At 36.1% G+C, this 22,617-nt stretch overlaps 1 protein-coding gene across 1 annotated transcript in view; it reads left to right on the plus strand.

Annotated features, from left to right (window-relative positions):
* The first annotated feature begins 8,080 nt into the window (after positions 1 to 8,080).
* Positions 8,081 to 22,617, plus strand: part of EBAG9 (estrogen receptor binding site associated antigen 9) — a 35,757-nt gene continuing 21,220 nt past the window's right edge. Inside the window, exon 1 of the mRNA XM_051970995.1 lies at positions 8,081 to 8,193. The gene's annotated coding sequence lies outside the window, so the exon portion shown is untranslated. The remainder of the gene's footprint in view (positions 8,194 to 22,617) is intronic.

Here is a 22,617-nt window from a genome sequence, read left to right on the forward strand (position 1 = left end):
GAATTCTGCTATATGTATTGTCTCTCCCAATCAGATGTGACCTCTTCCTCCCTTTTCTATTTTTATTCTCATAATTTAGGAGTTATTGGTACATAGTGAGTACTTGATATATGTTTGTCCATGCTATTCTTTAGTAGGTGTTTGGTCAATGTCTGTTAACATGAATAAATATATTTAAGGGTGTACTCTGACCGAATAAATAAGGGGAGAGAAAAGAATGAGCAGTCTAATCTTTTGTAACTTATCATTCTTAGAAAATCTGTAGAAACTTTGACCTAAGTGGAAGCCTCTAAAATTTTAAAAGAAATAGCACTGTGCAAAATTAATTTCTTATTATATCCTGACTAGCTCCACTCAAATATGGTTGCTATAGTAATAAATTCAATGCTATGAGAACAACAAACAGTGAAACAGCAAGGATCATAAGATCGTTGATGTCCAATTTAAAAAGATCTTAAAGGTCATTTAGTCCAACACCCATATTTTACAGATGAGGAAACTGAGATCCAAAGAGGTTATGTAACTTGCCCAAGACCAAATATTCATGAATATTATTACACAGTCAAAAAGTATTTTTAAATATTAGAATATTCAGAGTAGTTGAGTAGCTGAGCCCTTTTCAGATGCAAATGTGGATTTTTTTTTTTTAAAGGAAAGCATTCTGTTCAGATTTAGAAGATTGACTAAAACTTTCTAAAGTGATTTTAGAAGAGATTTTTTCCCCTCAACTTTTTAGATTACATAATTAAAATAAGAATTATAAAAAGGGTTATTTTTCAAGAATGAGTTTATATGATTTTGGCCATGTAAAAGATACTGCATGCACAGGTGATTATGTACTTTTATTAAAGAACACTAATACACCTGATTTTTAAAAGTATATAAGAAACAAGGAAATAATTTCCTCAGATGTTCACAATTTACTATTAACATCTGTGGAGCATAACATATAATTGACATAGTACAGAAAAGTCTTTTAAAAAATCTTTCTTTAATTCATTAAAAAAAAAAAATTAATCATGCCAAGTATTTACACTATGCTTTATTTATAATTTATAATAATAAATGTGGAACAAATTTCTTCTCTCCACCTGATTAGCATTGTCATGGTCAAATAAATCTTCCAAGTTAATTTCTCTAAGGAAGTTTTACCTGAGTCAAGCAAAACAGCCAGTGAAAAGTTCAGTAGGCAATCAATGAATACTCACTTAGAACTAAATGAAATGGTTAAATTTTAGCTGCATTACACTTATATAAAATAAAACAAAAATTTAAGCTGTCATCTCTAATCTTAAACATTATGTAGGAGACAAAAATATGCAAAATTCTATAACATTTATGTAATATTTAACAATCAAGTATTACTCTAATGCTTAGAATAGTGCTTAAAACAATGTTTAGCAAATCTTTATAGATTAATTGATTAAACTATCTTACAGAAAATTTATAGAATATAAATTACCACTAGAAAAAAAGAGTTCTAGTTCTCCCTGCGCAACTTATAATGGGCAGACAAGTCAAGGACTCTGTGTTGGTAGTGAATTCAGCTGGGGCCATGCCAAAGGAATGAATTTTCTGGGATCTGATTTGGGAAAGAGTAAACAAGTTCCTGCTGTATTTAGTGATATTAACTGTTCAAACCAGTTTATCTGTTTGGGTGGTAAGACACAGAAGTGAAAAGCCCAATTCAGGAATTCAGGATTTCTTTACCATTTCTCTTTATATTTATTTTGTTTTTCCCTGGGTGATGAACCTTGGAGGATGGCAGTTTGGACTTTGAAATATGTCACTTTTTCTCTAGAGTTTGCAACAAGTAAAATCTTACAATTTCTGAGCTAGATGAGAGTTTAGAGATATAATCTAACACCTTTATTTTACAGTTGAAAAAACTGGGAGTAAAGGAGATCAAGTGTTTTGTCCAAGATGACAACTACTGTAGGTAGGAGCAGAGTTAGAATGGAATATAGATCTCCAGCTCTCCAGACCAATAAGATTCCAGACCAAAAATTCCTCGCCTAATTCTTCAGCTGGGTGCTTCAGTTATTTGACAGTGTTTTCTTTTGACTACAACAGGAAGAGCAAGATGAGCCTGAGGATAACAAATTTCCCTTCTTTCCTACAGCAGAATTTTTCACTGGACTACTCTTCAAAGCTCTGAAAAGTTGTGAATGAGATGATTTGAATTTAGATGCAAGAGTCAGTTTGTGAGAAGGAAATAAGGAGCCTAGAAAACCAGGGTTGTAGAAACAATACAATTCTATGCATCAGCTTGGAAAGAAGAATCCATGGTACTTCTCAAAAGCGTTGCTTGTTTTTAAAAGAAACTGATACGTCTAAAAAGTAAAATTTAAGGAGAATTTTATGCTTTATTAGTGTGTCATTTAAAAAAGTTCAAGAGACATAATTTCTGCATAATTTAATCATGTTATTAATGATGCAAGAATTTTAATAAAAGGATGGTCATTTGGTTATCTGTCTCTTAGACCAAAGATAATCGTGGAGGTGAGTGAATGCTTATATGCTCATTGGAAGAGGGTGGTTTTTGAGAATGACAATGAACTCCAATTGGTTAACAATTAATGAGAATGGATATTATGACAATGATAATCACACACACATACATACGTACATGTGTGTGTGTGTATATATATATATATATATATATATATATGTATATATATATATATATATATATATTTCAGGAAGACATATTTCTGAAGTATGACCCTGAGCAAGTCACTTAACCCTGTTTACCTAAGTTTCCTCACCTGTAAACTAAGATGGACAAGAAAATAGCAAATCTGGAAGGTAGCTTTTCCAAGAAAACCCCAAATGGCGTTGTGAAAAGTTGAATATGGGGACAGCTAGAAGGCACAGTGGATAGAGCACTGAAGTCAGGAGAACCTGAGCTCAAATCTGGCTGCAGACACTTAATATTTCCCCTAGGCAAATCACTTAACCCCAACTACCTCAGGAAAAAAAAAAAGTTGAATATGACTGAAAACTACTGAACAACATACATGCAAATATAACCATATACATATATACATACTATACCTATAATATCATTTATCACTCATGGACTGGTACACATATATGTGGTATTATTGACAGGACACAGCTTCTAGGAGAAAATAGCAGTAATCCTAAGGTTCCCCTGACCTTTTGTAGTGCTATTGTTCTAACAATCTGTCAATGATTTTAAAGTCTTCTGGCTATTAATATAGTCCTAGAAGATTTATAGACCACCAGATAACAATCTGTTGGTCTGTGCTAACAAGGTTTCTGAGACAAATGATGAGACACATACCAGACCACTTCTCAGTTCTACCTTTGGACCATAAAATTAGCATATCAGTGATATGAAGAACCAGATGTCTCAATCTTTTCCTATAAATTTGTCTTCTTTCTGGTTCTCCGTTAAATCCTTTTGGAACTTAGCCTATTTCAATTGGCCTTACAATAACAATAAACATTACCCCTTGACTTAGAAACAGGTTCAAGCCTGCAAATTCTTTTGAGACACCTCACAAAACTGGTCTGAGATCCCAACCTTTTGGGGTCTCTTTTAGAACCTCAACAGTATCACCTATCACATGTGATAAACCTAATCTTCATCCACAACAGGATTTCTACACTCTTGATTCCTCAATTCTCTCCCAGTCTATCCACCCTAACCTGGCTGTTCAGTGTACCAACTCACCTCTACACTGTTTTCTCTTGAATCCCCCGTCTCCTTATCATTTCACCAATTATATTTTACCAATCATCAGCCTTGGATTGCTTCTACGCATATACTGCTTAAATGAGAGTAGAGCTAACTGGATTCACTATACATTTATTATACAACCTCAACTAAGCTTTCACTATATTGCTAGACAATCCTACACTTGACTAACATACTCATTAATCCACTATTCACAACTCCTCTTTCAATTTCTTCAAACTTCCTATAGTTCTTCCCTTTCTCCCTCAGCTAAGAACTTTTAACTCATATTTTACAGGAAAAAAAAAAATGAGGTCACTTGCTTAAGTTTCCTCATCTTCATCTATCACTTGAATACCTTCTGCCACTAACTTGTCACTCCTGTCTTACTTGATGAAGAGAGCTTATTCTTACCAAGGTTAACTCCTCTACATGTTCAACGGAGTACATTCTCTACCATCTTCTCCAGCAGATTGCCCCGTCATCCTCATATTCTTTCTTTTTTTTTTAATTAAAGCTTTTTATTTTTCAAAATTATCTTCAACATTAGCCTTTGCAAAATCTTATGTTCCAATTTCTCCCCTTCCTTCCCCTACACTCTCCCCTAGATGGCAAGTTGTCCAATATATGTTAAATATGGTAGAAATGTATGTCAAATGCAATATATGCACACATATTTATGCAGTTATTGTGTTGCATAAGAAAAATCAAATCAAACCAGAAAAAAGAGAATCAAAATAAAATGCAAGCGAACAACAACAAAAAGAGTGAAAATTCTATGTTGTGAAACACACTCAGTTCCCACAGTCCTCTCTTTGGGTGTAGATGGCTCTTTTCATAACTAAACAATTGAAACTGGTTTGAATTATCTCATTGTTGAAGAAAGCCACATCCATCAGAATTGATCATCGTATAATCTTGTTGCCATGTATCATCTCCTGGTTCTGCTCATTTCTCTTAGCATCAATTCATCTCTTCAGGCCTCTCTGAAATTATCCTGTTGGTCATTTCTTACAGAACAATAATATTCTATAACATTCATATACCATAATTTATTCAGCCATTCTCCTATTGATGGGCATTTATTCAGTTTCCAGTTTCTTGCCACTACAAAAAAGAGCTGCCACAAACATTTTTGCACATGTGGGTCCCTTTTCTTCCTTTAAGATCTCTTTGGGATATAAGCCCAGTAGAAACACTGCTGGGTCAACCCATTTATTTTCAATCTTTCCTTATCTGCTGATTTGTTTCCTACTTCCTACAAACATCTCATCCTCAAAAAAACCTCACTTGACCATTCTGTTCCTGTTATTGTTTTTTATCTCTTCTGCCTTCTGTGGGTAACTTCTCAAAAAGGTTTTCTTATCATAAGTCCTATATACTTCCATTCCTTTTTCTTTTTTAAACTCCTTACAATCTAACTTCTAAGCACATTATTTTACCAAAACTATTCTCTCCAACATTATCAATGATCTCTTAGTTGCTAATTCCAATGGCCTTTTTTGTCACTGTTGAACTCTTTCCTCAATACTCTCTTCTAGGTTTTCAGGGCACAACTTTCTCCTTGTGTTTATTATATAATTGCTCCTTCATATTCTCCTTTGGTGGATCTTCATCTAGATCGTGCTTTCTAACTATAATTGTCCCTCATGGTTCTATTCTAGGCCCTCTTCTCTTTTTCATCTATACTATGTCATTTAATTTTCTGATACTCCATGGATTTAATCTACCTATCCTACTCCAAATTCTCTGACCTCCAATTTAGCATCTCCAATTGTCTATCTAGTATAAATCTTATGCTCCACATGTCTAAAAGTTAAATTATCTTGATTCTGGAATTATCCCCTTCCTGTCTTCTCTGTTATTGAGGGCAAAATCATCCTCCTTTAAAATCTGAGTAATCCTGGATAAATTATCTCTCATTTATCTGTTGATAAAGCCTATATACTTCATATTTGCAGAATCTCTCCAATACCTCCCTTCTCTCCTCAGGCACTGACACCAATCTACCTTATGCCTGCTGGTGGACTTTGCTTTCCTCAAATATTTCCCCATTTGAATCCATCTGCCATTCAACAACTAAAGTGATTTTCCTAAAGGATTGAAGATCCTACCAAGTTAGACCCTAATCAATAAACTCCAGTGGCCTCTACAATCAAATACAAAATCTTATTAGGCATTTAAAGTCCTTCATCAAGTAGCCTTTTCCTACTTTTCCTACCTTTCCTAACTTTTAATTCTAATGGCTTTTCCTTTGTTAATTACCTAGATAGAGTATGTTTGTTTACATGTATCTCATTAGATTGTAAGAAGCTTGAGAATAGGGACTGTCTTTTGCTTCTTTTTGGAAACTGTGAAGAACAGTTCCAGAGAGGTGTTTGATGAAGTGGTAGCAGATCTTCTGACAAAGTCGAAGCTGAGATTAGCAGAGATGAGCAGTGCAACAGAGACAAAGTTCTTCAAGATTCTCCTTAAAGATCTTATATGGAATCGCTAGGAAATGTATATAATATGGTTTTTGAAACAAAGAGTGGGTAGTAGTTTTATTTTTCTTAATTTCAGTAAAATATTGTGATGTTATGAACTGTTGTAAAGAGGGAATTTTGTCTTTCGGTTTCATGTTTACTTGAAGGGAGGTCAAGTGAAATGCTTTGGTGATTTGTCATTGATGTTTTAACTTTTTTTTTTTTTTTTAATCAGTGGCTGAGATAGCATACTGATCAGATTTTCAAATGACACAAATCTAGGAAGTATGGATAACACTGTGTACATACAGTATAAAAATGGGATCCTTAATAGCTAAAGGGTCAGATCCAATTAAAATAAAATATACATCTCTCTACCTAAAATTTTAAGAAATCAGTCCCTTTATGTAAAAGGAATTAATTTAGTCCATTACAAGGTCAGACTGATGTAGTCTTAAAAGAACGGAGGAGTTGATAAGTTTTATAGCACTCTGGTCCGTTCAGACTTCAACTGGCGCATTGTTCACATGTGGATACCACATTTTAGGAAGGACACTATTAAACTGGAATATTTCTCAAATATAACGAATAAATTTGAAATCATGCCGTAGTATTCAGTGAGTAAGGCTGTCTTGGATGTCACTTGATCCAGACAACTCTGTAAAGTATTTGTATAACAAATAACAACTCTCCATTTTACATGAGGAAAATGAGGCTGAGGAGAATTAAGTGACTTGCTCAAGGTAACCGAGTTAATAGAGGGGCAGAATTTAAAACCAGATCGACCTCTTTCCAAATCTAGTATTCCTGTCTGCCATGCCATCTAGCTACTTATCGGATACAGCAAGCCGATAAGCGACAGTTGGAAGTTGCAGGGTCCTTTCAAGGAATTTAAGAGAAAAAAATTTTTTTAAATGTTCGGGGTGAAATACGGAGACATACATGAAGATGAAAAATAGATGTGAATTGCTACATTCCCAGGGCTGTATGATTCAAATCCCAGAGTACTCAAGGAGCGCTCGCTGGAGAGAAGAAAGGTACACTATTTAACCACTGTGGTCACCAATTAAGTATTATTAAAAGCCTTAGAGAAAATCTCTATGCACGGCCCAGTCATATGAAAGTAGGGCTTTTAAGTCCAGCTAACGCATAGGGAGGAGTGGGGAGAGGGTATTAGATTTTTAGAGATTTTTGAGCCTAGTTTATACATTAGGACCATAGATTTGAGAGAAACAGCCAGAGGGCGGGGAGTGGGGTGGAAAGGATTTTGAGGCGTCTGCGGCCGAGATCAACCAGAGAAAAAAGTAGCCCAGAATAGGTTGGGTTTGGGTTTGGAGATGGGAAGACAGGATCATCAAAGAGAAGGTCTCTGAGCCAAGCGGACTCCCGAGGACAGAGGAAACCGGGCCGATCCAGCCTCTCCCAGGAAAGGACTTTTAGTTTCGTTCTTCGCCTTCGCTTTTTTGTTGGCGGTGACACCGCTGAGAACGTTTTCCGGGTGCGAAGGAACAAAGTGTCCGGGGAAACAACCGGAGTGGAGGCCAATGCGACAGACAAGCAATCACTGCCCCAGAAGGAAAAGGTTTGCGACTGGCGCAACGGTCACAAAAGCAACACGCGACAGAGCAAGCAAACGTCCCACCCCGCCGTCCAGGACCGTAGTCTTCATTGGCTCGCGGTTCCGCCGCGTGACCAGCGGCCCAGAGACAATTGGTCTAAGCGAGCAAAGGGGCGGGGTGAGGAAGTGAGGAAGACTAGGCTGCAGCTAGAGACTAGGAATCCAAGGAAGGAAACGTGGGGAGGAGCGAAGAAAGGAGGAGGGGGGAGAGGGGAGGGTTTCCCCCGAGGAGGCGGAGGGCCATGGCAGCGATTCGGCGGAGACGACGGCGGCGAGTCCGCGCGTGGCTTTGAATGAGCCGCTGAGTAAGGCCGAGAACGAGCGCACGCGCGCGTGCCTGCGTGCGCGCGCGGCTCGCGGCAGCTCGGAGCCTCCGCCGGGCTGGCGGGGAGGGGGAGGGGCAGGTGAGTGTGCGAATCGCGCGCGCCCGCGACTGGGGGGGGGGGGTTCCCTCTCCCTTTATTCCTGCAGGCTTCCCCCTCTCTTTTTCCCACCATCCCGTACCCCCCTCCCCAACTACCCCTTTTCTTGGTTCTCTCTCCTTTATTCCTTCTCACCCCCCATCCCCTTTACCTTCGCTAGCCTGGGAACTGGTTCCGGGTCAATCTGACCCCCTCCTCCCCTCCCCCCAATCTCATTCCCACCCCTAATCCCATTCCCACCCCATCAGGATGAGGTTGACTATGACTAGGTTTTTAGCGAAGAACTGTTAGCATCCTAGCTTCTTTTCGCAGCCTTGGGCTTGGGGGGAGGAGGAGAACGAATGTTCTTTAGGGGATCTCACTTTGCTCGCAGCCTCCCCCATAATAAAACACATCCTCCTAAAAATGTGGGGCTGCTTTTCCCAACAGCACCCAATGTCCCAGGACTAGCTCTCTCTGTGTCTTCAGCCTGCTGGCTTGGCCCCAGACAGCTGTTTCTAGCTGTGCATCCCCTTATTCCCTTAGCAGGACATTTCCTCTCATGTTGCGTGCACGGGCAGTGATTGTCGTGTGTGCACCTGAAATGTCACTTTGTTGAGCTTTCCAGATAATAAAGTAGCTACAGTAACTCCCCAGACCCTCTCTTCCTTTTCCCCTCTTCCTGCTTTCCTCGGCTCCTCCCCCCCTCCAACTCTCCAGTTTAAAGTGTTGTATTGAAGGTTAAAATAAATGGAACTCCTAGAATTAAAACTTATTACTAGATGTTGGGATATCTTGCAAATAATCACTTCTAAAAAGCTCCAAGGATTTATTTATTTATGATTAAAGAACTTTAATCTTGCCATCTCAGATTTACTAAGATCCCTGAGGTGGCAGATACTTAATGGCTTGACTCCATGTGTGACTCATGAAAAGAAACGTAGCCAGGACTGGAACACAGGTCTCCTGATTCTACTTCCGGGAGGTTAATAGATTCGGGAAGTCCCTAAATTTTTGGACTTGAGATAGCCTATTTGGGTTTAAAAAAATTTTTTTTCAATTATCCTGTAATTTTTCTGTCCTCTCTTCTCACCATTTGTTTGAAAGAAATAAAAATGACAGAAAAAGAGAGAAGTATAGAACTCTTGTATCTTAGGAAAGAAATTCTCATGTTGTCCATATCCAAAAATGTATTTTAAATTCTAATAATCTATCATTTTTCTTTGTGGATATAGCCAGTTTAATTTCACAATATTCTAATCCTATTTCTCCAAGACACTGTATTAACTTTTTTTTTTTTTGGACGTAAAATGAAGGGCATCTGTGAGTGCTACAAAAGTAGGAATTGTGTTTGATCACCTAATTTCTTTAATTTGGCATAAAGATTACAAAATGACTTTATTAGAAACAGAGGCCATTGTAACTGATTTGTTTTATACTAAAAGTAGATTCTACTTAATGCTATCTTTAACTCTGAATTATGGGTTGTTAAATGCAGATAGAAATACTTTTGAAGTGACATTGATGCCTTAATTCTAGTTATTTTATGTATTTGCATTGATTTCTGCAGTTGTTACCTAGGCAAAAGGTAAATTTAAACCTTCAACTAGTAGCGCTTTTTTTGTTGTTTTGGAGCTGAACTTTCTTTGGTGTTAGTTTCTTAATATAGCACATTCCTGTTGGTTTCTTAAAAGTAGAAATGCTAACGATTTTCTAGGTCACTTACTACACATTAAACCCTTCAAAAATTTGAAGTAACTCTTTTTGCAGTGGCCTAAAACAAAAATAATTTATCTTTTTGGTTTTTTTGTTTTCTTTTGGGGTTTTTATTTCATTTAATAGCTGGGCAGAAATTTCAGTAAGATTGTGAGGTGGATTTTAAAGAGATTGTATTGGTTTGAATAATAGTTGGAGAGTTTGTGTCTGGCATTCACATGTATGAATGACATGCAGTACTTACTGTATTAGGACTGTCACTTGGAAAAGGAAACTGCTTTCTTTAATCATTAGGATTTTGTCAAGGAAGAATATGCTTTTGATAGATTTGTTTACTTTAAATGTGGAGTTTTTCACAGAAATTACATGAAGAGTATTCTAGAAGAATATAATAAAGTACACACTAAATAGCCTCTTGTTTTTCTTACACATTTGTGATCCTCACAGGTAATTTTATTGTGTGGCATATTTAAAGAAGATAAGAACCTCATCCATCCATGCTAGCTTCCTACAAATACCAAAACAGCTATTGAGGGTTTTAAAATCCTATTGATTACTAAATATAATTCTGTTATATCTACTACAGGCAGGATCTCCACATACATACAAGTAGAACAAAATTTGTTTCAACTTAACTCAAAATATCTTTTGAGCATCAACTGTATTCCCGATACCTGTTTGTATATATTTTACTGCTTATGGAATGATACAAAATTTTTCCCTGTTTCATCAAGTTCAAAATTTTAGTACTAAAAGGTTTTGGAACATAAAGTTATATCATGGTGTTATTTTATTTTATTTTGCTGAGGCAATTGGGGTTAAATGACTTTTCCAAGGTCACACAGCTAGGAAGTGTTAAGTGATTGAAGGCAGATTTGAATTCAGATCCTCCTGACTTCAGGGTTGGTGCTCTATCCAGAGCTCCTCAAACTACGCAGGCCCGATGCAGCAGCTGAGGACATTTATCCGCCTCACCCAGGGCTATGAAGTTTCTTTATTTAAAGGCCCACAAAACAAAATTTTTGTTTTTACTATAGTCCGGCCCTCCAACAGTCTGAAGGACAGTGAACTGGCCCCCTATTTAAAAAGTTTGAGGACCCCTGTGAGTCTATCCATTACACCAACTAGCTGCCCCCGATGATGTTATTTTAAAGAAAATGAAATTCAATACTTTAAAAGTTAGCAAAGATGTATGAATGAGTAGTACAAACCTGAGCGTCTTGATAAGATGGCTTGTACTGCAATTTTCACAGACCATATGATGCTTTTGTTAGACTGCAAAATTCAGTATACTAAATATAGTAGAGATAAGGACTTGATTTGTGATTTCATTGGTATTGGAAGTTCTTGTATAAGAAAGGAAACTATCTTTATCAATGTAGGTACGTATTTTCATGTTTTCTTTTATTTAGAGAGCTGCTTAGAGCAATGAGAGGCTCAGTGAATTGCTAGGAGTCACTTAGGCAAGACTTGAACCTAACTTGAGGTTTCAGACCAACTATATCCATTTTGCCACACTGAAAATATATTATTAACACCAAATTTAGTAATAGCATCTTTAAATTATAAAGATGAAATTAGCACGGAATGAGGAAATTCTTGATAGTTCAGGAAGCAAAGGATGGGGGAAAAGATATATTATCATACATAACGGTCATTTCTAAATTAGTTTCAGTAGGTAAACACAATTTATCTATATCCAGTTTATTCTGTAGTTCCAGATATTCAGTTCATTAAATATTTCTTGAATATGAACTAATTAGAGAGGAAGCAGTGAAAAGGTATAGTTGAAAGAACACCGAACTTGAAGATTGGCATTTTTTCTTGTCTAATTAGATATTTTATATCTAATATGCATGTGACCCATGCAAGTCATTTAATGTCTATGTCTCATCATTTGTTAAAAAAAAAAATTGTGCTTTTTATCATCTTCATATTTTTTTAAAGCATTGCTTTTTAATTTTTAAAGTGCAAAAGAAAAAAAGTTGTATTTTTATTTACAGATGTCAAACCTATGGAGAGGATTACCAGGGTGGTTTCATAGAGCACAGGTTGGAGGATTGGAGATTTAGGGGTAGAAGAAATTAATCAAGTCTATTCCTTTCAATTTACAGGTGAGAAAACAGGTTTTAAGAGGAGAAATACTGCCTTGGACAACTATACAGTGGTGCATGGCAGAGCTGGGTATTTGAATCTAGAGTTCTTTCTCCAAATCCAGCTTTTTGTGAAATGTCATATGTTTGACTTTGCTAAGATCTCTTTTTTTAGCCTCTTCAGAAATCATGAACTCTCCCCACTCCCCATTAACCCTTGCTACCCAAGTACCTAGTGTTCTTAATTGATTTTCTGTCTTTCCATATTTACCTACTCTAAATGTAGCCCTCTTTCCATTCAAAATTCCAGTTCCTTGTTTGCAGCTTCCTTCTGCTAAGTATCATCAGATTTAAGATATGAATGACTGTCAAAATATTTGGAGACACCCTTTTTCCAGAGCTAGTCTAGCAAGCAGCTTGGTTCTGAGCTTGGCATAACAACAGTCCTTTGCATTATAGCTGATCTTACCCTCTGGCAAAGGGTATTGCTTTGACTAGCACTTAGGTGTTCACTGAGGCATTTATGATTTTTATATTACTCAGTAACTGTTTAATTTTGTTGCTTATTTCCTAGGAATTTGAGAGCTTTCCATCACATCTCTTGACATTAGTCACAATCCCTTTCTGCTAAGTGAATCAAACTAAGTATTATACTCCTGTACCCACCATATGAATTCTGGTTCTCAACCTGGAGACTGTTTCAACAGGACTTGCAAACGTTTTTCCTTACTGACTCTCCTATCTCTACCCTGCTCTGTTCAATCTGGACATAGTTTAGAAGCTGGTGCTGATCTGTTTGATATTCTTAAGTTGTTTATGCATTTTCATTTTTTTCTTTCTTTTTTAAAAATAGACTTTTTTTAAATTTCCAATTTTTCTCCCTCCCCTCCTCACTCAGTGAGAATGCAAAAGAAACACAATCTCTTACAAATATGTATAGTCATACAAAACAGGTTTCTGCATTAGATATGTTGTTTCCCCTCTCCTCCAAAAAAAAAAAAGGAAGGAAGGAAGAAAAGTATATGGTTCCATCTAACCTCTTGAGTCCATCAGTTCTCTTTCTGGAGTTTGATAATATATTTTATCATGAGTCCTTTAGAATTGGATTTATCATAATTATTAAGTCTTTCAAATTCAATTAGTATTAATAATATTACTATTACTGTGTAGATTATTCTCTTGGTTCTGTTCACTTCACTTTACATCAGTTCATATAGGTCCTCCGAGGTATTTCTGAAACCATCCCCTTCATTATTTCTTACCACACAATAATATTCTATTATAGTATATACCACAACTTGTTTAATAGTTCTCTAGTTGATTGATATTTCTGTTTCCAATGTTTTGTCATAAACAAAAAGAGCTTTAGTTAGTGTATACATATATACATGTGTGTATACACTATATGTACATATATATCTGTGTATCCTTTTTCTCTTATCTTGATATTTTGGAGTATAACCTAAGTAGCAGCATTTCTGGGTCAAAGGCTATGAACAGTTTAATAGTCTTTTGAACATAGTACCAAATTGCTGGTTAGATTAGATCATAGGACATAGATCATGTCCACCAACAGTACATTAATGTGCCTGTTTTCCCACATACTTGATAGCACTTGTCAATTTTCCTTTTTTGTCAACTTAGCCAATCTTGTGGCTATGAGGTAGTACCTTAGAATTGTTTCAATTTGTGTTTCTCCATAGAAATATGGGCAACTGGGTGGTACAATGTTATACAGCACTAGAGTCAAGAAAACTCATCTTGCTTGTAGAGGGCTGAAACTATTGGGTTGGTGCACTGAGGTTGGGACTGCTGAACGCTTGAGGCTAACTACTGATTGGACAATACTCTATGGGCATATGCTTGGAAAATGGTCCTTTCCACTATCTGTACTGGCTTAATGATTGGTGTGTAGAGGATTGTAGGAGGGACTAGGAGGTGGAGTAAGGGACACACTCCTTGGCGGTAGACGAGGGAAAAAGCGGTTGCAGAGAATGTACTTCCATCCTGTTCAATCCTGCATCTAAGACCAAGAATAAAGACTGAGGAATTTTGCTTATCCTGACTCCGGCTGATTCTGGGGTATCCTGGGTGCTAGCGCGGTCGTCACACTTCCTGAATTCAAATCTGGCCTCAGACACTACTAGCTAGCTGTGTGACTCAGGGAAAGACACTTAAACCAGTCTCCCTTATCTATAAAATGAGCTGGAGAAAAAAAATGGAAAAGCATTCCAGTATCTTTGCCAAGAAAACCCCATGTGGGGTCACAATGAACAAGTAGAAAATTAGAGCATGTTTTTTTTTTTTTTGACGAGTGATAGTTTTGACTTCTTTCACTGAAAACTGCCTGTTGAGGCAATGGATAGAGCACCAGCTCTGAAGTCAGGAGGATTGAGTTCAAATCTGATCTGACCCTTAATACTTCCTAGCTGTGTGACCATGGGCAAGTCACTTAACCCCAGTTGCCTTATCAAAAAAAAATTTTCTGCAGAGATTTCCCTTCCTACCCCCAATTTCTGATTTTTCTTATCATTTTAGCTGCATTGGTTTTGTTAATGAAAAAATGTGGTGAGCTTTTTCTTCTCAAAACTCAGCCAGGTGATAAAAGTTCAGATCTTTTATTATCTCTAATATAGCCCGGTTAGCTTAGAGGCCTATCTCTCTGCTTGGTTCCAAGAGTTCCCTCCGAATGTCACCAAATCCAAAGGTCTGGTCCTTCAGCCTCTGCCTCTGCTTTCTTCAGCCTCCAGCCAGCTCCACTCTTCATGTCATTCCGGTGAAATCTCGACTTGTAGCTTCTTCACTCTGAAGAACTTCCTTGACTGGCCCATTGAAGCTCTATTTATGCTAGTACTCTCTGGCCCAAAGAGCTTCAAGGGAGGTGTGAACTCATTGAACTCCAATGAGTAAAGATGTGAACACAAGCCTTGTATTAATTAGTTCTACTTAGTACCTTGTTTCAGGTTCTGCCCAAAACATCTTCTTGTAAGATTAGATCAACTCTAATTAGTTAGCAGTTAGTAAGGATTCCAACAAAAAAACTTTTTAATTTTTAGCAAAATAAGTTATTTTGCCTCCAGGAAACCTCTATAGATCTGATAGGTAAACTTCCCTTCTAGTTCTACTAATTTACTTAATTTTCTGCCCTTTTATGTTTAAATCATGTACCGATTTTGGGCTTATCTTTGTATGTGGTGTTAGATGTTGGTCTCTTCCTAATTTCTATTTTCCAGTTTTCCCAAAAGTTTTTGGTCATATAGTACATTTTTGCCTTAAAGGATAGAATCCTGGGTTAATCAAACACTAGGTTACTAAAACTCATTTACTTCTGTATATTGTGTACCTAATCTATTCCACTGGTCAGTCTATTTCTTATCTAATAATAATCAATCAATAAACATTTTTTAAGTGTGTCCTATGTATCAAGAATTATACTAAGTGCTGGGGATAAAAAAGGAGGCAAAAAACAGTCCTTACCCTCAAAGTGCTAACAATCTAATGAAGGAGACAGCATGTAAGCAATTATATGCAAAAGTAAAAAGAAAGAAAGAAACCAAACTATATATGTGATAAACAGAAAACAACAGAAAACACTGGAATTAAGAGTGATTGGAGAACTCTTCCAATAGAAGGTAAGGAAACAATATAAAGGCATTGGAGTTTTAATAAGTAAGAAAGTGTGGCATGATTGCTTTTGGAAAACCACTGAATTGCCAAGTGGAAGATAGAGTTAGAGTTCAGAGATATTTAAGTAAGGCAAAAACCCATCAGTAGAAAATTGTAGTAGTTCATGTGAGGGAATGAAGGTTTGCATTGGAATGGTGACAGAGTTAGAGGAGAAAAATGTTGTGAAAGTGAAACATACAGACTTTGGCATCAGATTGGAAATGGGGAAGGAATGAAAGATAGTGAGAATTTAGGATGATTCCTAACTTGGTAGCCTGAAGACTGGCTCTCTCCAGTAATAGAGATGGTAGGAGAGAGAAAAAGTTGGGGTGAGGGAGAGAAGTTAAAATGAATTCTGTTTTGGATATATTGGGTTTAAGATATTTGCTGGACATATAGTTCAAGATATCTGAAAGGAAGTTGGAGATGCAGGATTGGAGGTCATTAGAGAATTTGAGACAAGATACATAGGAATTGTTACATAGAGAAGGTAATGATATCCATCAAAGCTGATAAGATCACCAATGAAGTAGTATAGAGGAGGAGAAGAGTGACTAAGACTGCACCCTGAAGAACACATATGGTTAGAGGACATAATCTAGATCAGGAGTTCTTAAACTTTCTACTTGTGACCCCTTTTCACGTGTGACTCTAATTATATAGGTATTTAAATAGGTATATAAATCTGACACTTAATACTTCCTAGTTGTGTGACCCTGGGCAAGTCACTTAACCCCAATTGCAAAAGTAATTTTTTTACTAACTTACTAATTTTTACTAATAAATTTACTTTTTTTTTTTTTTTTTTTACTAATAGTAAACCCTAACTTTGTGACACTCACATTTGGTTATGAGACTCCATATGGGCTTGTAAACTACAATTTAAGAAGCTAGGAAACAGATGAAGATCCAGAAAAGGGGACACATAAGCAATAGTCAGATGAGTAAGAGGAAAACCAGGAAAAGTCTTGCCATAAAAACCCAGAGAGAAGATCGTTAGGTATCAAGAAGAGAGTGGAAGTAATCAACAGTGTCTTAGGTGGCAGAGAGGTCTAGGAGAAAGAGGATTGAGAAAAAGCTATTGGATTTGGCAAGTAAGAGATCATTAGTAACTCTGGAAAGTACGCTCTCAGTGGAAGCATAAAACAGAAGCCAGATTGTAAGGGGGTTAAGAAGAGACTGAGAATATAAAAAGAGGAAACACCTATTTATAGGTGGGTTTTTTTTTTTTGAGCACTTTCTTTGTCAGGGACAGAAAAGAGATAATAAGACTTAAAACAGGTATGGGAGGGTCAAAGCGAGATTTTTTTCAGGCCAGGGGAGACATAGATGTTTTTTAAAGTCTTAGGAAATGAACTAGTAGAGAGAGAGGCTGAAAAAAGTTAAAAGAGTAGGTTTGACAGTGGGAACAATCTCTTGGAGAAAAAAGGACAGAATGGGATTTCTTTAAAAAAGTAGAAAAATTAACTTTGGTACTTCATCATTTGAGATAGGAGGGAAAGAGGAGATAGTGATAGAAGGCATCTTAGTGATAAAGAGATAAGGGAAGAAGAGAGAGTTTGTAGTGTATGTCCATAACTTTTTCCATAAAATATGATGCAAATCTCTTTGCTGAGAATAACAGGAGAAGAAGAAGCAATGGGAGGTTTGAGGAGATGGAAAGAGATTTGGAAGACCTGCTCAAGCAACTGGAATAGTGAGCTAATAAGGGAGATACAGTAGGGTTGTCTAGCTTCATTGAGGGCCCAGTGAATATTATGTAATAAAATTGTTAAGGGTCTAGTCAGAAGAGTTATTTGATTTTTCTGCTTCTTCCTTCATAGCACCCATGTAGGAAAATAGGCAAGGAATGGTGGGAGTGACAGCTTTATAGTATAGTTGGAAATCTTTTACACTAGGCCCCTTTCTTATTTATTTTATTTTATTTTTTGTTTCTCATTGGTTTCCTTGATACTACTCTTGTCCTTTTATTTCTCCAGAAGAATTTTTTTTTTCTTTCTTGGGAGTAGTTCTTTGATATTTTGATTAACATGGCACTTGATAAGTAAATTAATTTAGATAATATTGTCATTTTTATTTTGAATTAACCACCTGTATACAATATTTCTTCAGTTATTTATATGTCTTAATTTTCTGAAGTGTTTTGTAATTGTGTTCACATAGATTGACTCCGAGTATAAAATTTTAAATAGTTCTCTTTTATTTTAAATTAGTTTTAAATATTTTAAATAGTTCTCTATCTCTTTCTGCTGGATTTTGTTGATGCTGTGACAGAAATGGGAATGTTTTTGTATAGGTTTATTTTGAATCTTGCAACTATTTTAATTAGTTTTTAGGCTGGCTTTCTAGGCTTTTCTAAGTAAACCATATCTGTTTAATTTCCTTTTTGCCTGTGCTTATTCCTTCAATTTCTTTTTCTTGTCTTATTGCTGGAGTTAGCATTTCTAGTACAGTATTTAATAGTGTTATGCCACAGTTTTCTTTTATTGTCTTGACTCAGTTTCCCTAATTATCCTGATTCAGTTTCCCTAATTGTTCTGCCTCAGTTTATAATTGTTCTGCTCAATCCTGCAAAACCACCCCTCCCTCTTAATCAGAATATTTGATAAGGATAAAAGATCTTATATTTTAGAATATCAGGATGCCTCTCCCTATCCCTTTCAGAATATCAGAGACTGTCTTATCAAGATGCCTCTCCCCATCTCCGGGTGCCTCCCCCCATTATATCATCCCCCTCTCCTATGGCTCGCCCCACCCTATCAGCGTGTCCTATTCCTGCTTCATTCTAGCACCCTGTGTCTGAGCCACGTGTATATATGTCATTGAGAACTCTCATTGTTTGCTGGATTCTTAGAGAAGATAGTTTCATTCAGCCCTGGGACCAAACATGGATCCATTTGGTCCCAGTAAATCTCTCCCTTTTAAATAAATTATTAAATACTCTCTAATCTCTGTCTTGCCTCAGTTTCTCTGTCATCACAATAGTAATAGTGATTAATGAATTGGGTAGATAGGTGGCTCAGTGGATAGAGCCTTGGGTTTGAAGTCTGGAAGATTTAGCCTCCAGAATTCAAATCTGGCCTCAGACGCTTAGCTCTGTGATCCTAGGTAAATCACTTTAACTCTGCTTCCTCTCCTCATATGTAAAATGAGATGGAGAAAGATAGAAAACCCCACATGGGGCCAGGATCAGACATGACTAAAAAACAGAGTGAACAACAACAAAATGATAACGGACATCCTTGCTTCATGCCTTTCTTATTTAAATAACTTCTAACTTATTCTCATTACAAACAATTGCCTGCTCATTATTTTAGATGAATACAATTTATCTCACTAAGAAAAACTCCATTTAGCCTTGTTGTGTTTTTTATTGCTTGTTTTTTTTTTTAATAGAATTAGTGGTTTTTTATTTGTGTCAAAATACTTTTGTGCACATTTTGAAATAATCATGATTTTTGTTGCTTTTGTTATTGATATGGTCAGTTACATTTATAATTTTCCCATTGGACTAGCCTCATTACTAGTTTAAATCCAGCTTGGTCATAATGTATGATCTTTATAATATATTATTATAATTTTCTTGCTAGTATTTTTCTTTTAAATTTGCATTGATATTCATTGTGGAACTTACTTAGTCTATGTATTGATATGGAATTTAACTCTTATTTTCTTTCTTTTAATTCTCTAAGACAGGTGTCAAAACCACATTTTTATTTTAAGAAGGAATCTAGTGGAGTGCCTTCTTATTTTTTTCAAATGGCACACATATTGGAATTTTTCTTTTAGATGCTTTGTAGAATTTGCTTGTAAATTTTAAAAAATCTTTTGAAATTTTTTGTCTTAGCTCATTTATGATCCCTTGATAAATTTCTTCTCTTCTAAAATAGGGTTACGTTAAGTTCTATTTCTTGTTCTATTAATTTGGGCAATTTATATTTTTATAAATATTAATCTGTTTCATTTAGGTTATTGGTTTTATTAGATGTAGTTGATCAAAATAGTTCCCAATAATTAATTTTCTCCCTCTTTTTTTTGGTTGTAAAATTTATTTTTTGTATTAGTAATTTGGTCTTATTTTAAAAAATGAGATTAGCTAGTGATTATTTATGGGCTTTTTTTGAGTTTTTATTTTTGCTAATCTCCAGGATTTTTTGTTTTTTGTTTTTTTAATGGGGGGGGGGGGAGGGCGTTAATTTGTTGTTTTTCTAGTTTTCTTAGGTGTATATGCCCCATTACTTGATCTAGTCTTTTTTTTTTTTTCCCTTTTATTGATATTTTTGCAGTGTGAGTGATCTCAATTCCTGGTGATCTAGAGGTTAGTGGCAATAAGAGAGTTGTTAAGAATCCCCTTTAAATAGGCTGCAGGTTTTAGGAGTGAAAGAATTCACTCATTCTCGAATTATTAGTTTCAAAATGAAAGTTTATTGTTGGATAGGAATCAGTTTACCAAGAGACTGTCTTCTATAGTGGTAGGAGTTTTGCACTGAGAATGCTTTCTCAGTGGACAGGAGGTCCTGGCAGCTAAGTGAGCTACCTAGGTCCATCTGCAAATACCTTAGTGGAGGGAAATTGTTATATTGGGTATCTTCAGTGGGGGCTGGGACAGCCCAAGCAGGTCAGACCAAGTGGGGGGCTGGGACAGCTCGGATCAGTATTCCTCAATTGAAAGAGAATTTAGAATTTCTATGGGACTTGATTCTCTTATCCTGAAAGATTTGGGTTCTGTCTGGACTCCTTGGAGCCTGGGAGATCCTGATCAAAGGAGAAAAAAATCTCAGAGTGATAATTTTAAAGGGAACAGTTCCCCTCCCCCTTCAATATAAGCATTGAGAGAAATAAAAATTTCCCTAAAAGCTACATTTCTACTGTAATACCGGAGAAACTGAGCAAGATTAGAGATTAGAGAGTATTTAATAGTTTATTAAATGGAGAGATATACTGGAACCATATGGATCTATGATTTGGTCCCAGAGATGAATTGAAACTATCATCTCCAAGAATCCAGCAAACAATGAGAGTTCTCAATAACATACACGTGGCTCAGACACAGAGGGTAGACTGAGGCAGGGGCGGAGTCAGGGTACTGAAGATCAGAATGGGATTCTGACAGGGTGGAGTGAGCCTCTGGAGAGGGGGATGACATAATCAGGGGGAGGCACCCCAGACATGGGGAGAAGCATCTTGATAAGACAGTATCTGATATTCTAATATTCTAATAGCTTGGGATGGGGGAGAGGCATTCTGATATTATAAAACATAAGATCTTTTATCCTTATTAAGTCTTCTGATAAAGAGGGAAGGGGAGGTTTTGCAGAACTGAGAAGCAGGGAAACCAAAGCAGGACTGAGTCAGGACAATACAAGAGAACTGTGGCATAACACTACAAGCTACAAATTTTGGTTTATTTCATTTTTATCTTTATCTTTAATAAATTTGTTGATTTTTTTCTATGAATTGTTCTTTGACCCATTCTTTTTTCTTAGGATTAAGTTTAGTTTTTAATTGATTTTAATCTGTTTCATAGATCTTTTATTAAATGTAATTTTTATTGCATCCTCTGCTTTTCTGCTTTTGTTTATGAGGATTCTGTGCCCTAATTTATGGTCAGTATCTTTGTGAAAGTACTGTTGTATTAGCTGAGAATTAAGAATATTCCTTTCTATTTTCATTCAGTTTTCTTCAATGTATCATATCAAAAGTTTCTAAAATTCAATTCATTTTATTAACTGCTTTCCTTTTTTATTTTATAATTACTTTTGTCATTGTCTGAGAGGGGCAAATTAAGATCTTCCACTAGTATAGTTTTACTTTCTATTTCACCCTATAACTCTTCAACTTTTCCTTTAAGAATTTGGATACTATGGCATTTGGTGCCTGTATATTCTTTTTTCTTTTTTATTTTATATTTTATTTTATTTTATAATAACTTTATATTGACAGAATCCATGCCAGGGTAATTTTTTTACAACATTATCCCTTGCACTCTCTTTTGTTCCGATTTTTCCCCTCCCTTCCTCCAACTCCTCCCCTAGATGGCAAGCAGTCCTATATATGTTAGATATGATGCTGTATATCCTAGATACAATATATGTTTGCAGAACCGAACAGTTCTCTTGTTGCACAGGGAGAATTCGATTCAGAAGGTAAAAATAACCTGGGAAGAAAAAGAAAAATGCAAATAGTTCACATTCATTTCCCAGTGTTCGTTCTTTGGGTGTATCTGTCTATCATTTATCAATTGAAACTCAGTTAGGTCTCTTTGTCAAAGAAATCCACTTCCATCAGAATACATCCTCATACAATATCATTGTCGAAGTGTATAATGATCTCCTGGTTCTGCTCATTTCACTTAGCATCAGTTCATGTAAGTCTCTCCAAGCCTCTCTGTATTCATCCTGCTGGTTATTTCTTACAGAACAATAATATTCCATAACATTCATATACCACAATTTACCCAGCCATTCTCCAATTGATGGGCATCCATTCAATTTCCAGTTTCTAGCCACTATAAACAGGGCTGCCACAAACATTTTGGCACATACAGGTCTCTTTCCCTTCTTTAATATCTCTTTGGGGTATAAGCCCAGTAGAAACACTGCTGGATCAAAGGGTATGCACATTTTGATAACTTTTGGGCATAATTCCAGATTGGTGCATATATATTCAGTATTGATATTAATTCATTGTCTAGAATACTTTTTAACAAGATGTAGTTTCTTTATTGATCACTTTTAACTAAGTGTTTTTGCTTTTGCTTTGAGATCATGATTACCACTCCTTCCTTTTTTTTTTTTAAACAAGCCAAAGCATGACAGACTTTGTTCTAGCCCTTTAATTTAACTTTATGTGTATCTTTCTGTTTTAAAATGTGTTTGTTATAAACAACATATTCTAGTGTCTAATTCTTTAAATAATCTTCTGTTTTTTGGGGTGAGTTCATCCCTTTTAT

This window comes from Antechinus flavipes, chromosome 1, assembly GCF_016432865.1.
Source record: "Antechinus flavipes isolate AdamAnt ecotype Samford, QLD, Australia chromosome 1, AdamAnt_v2, whole genome shotgun sequence".
Taxonomy (NCBI): Eukaryota; Metazoa; Chordata; class Mammalia; order Dasyuromorphia; family Dasyuridae; genus Antechinus; species Antechinus flavipes.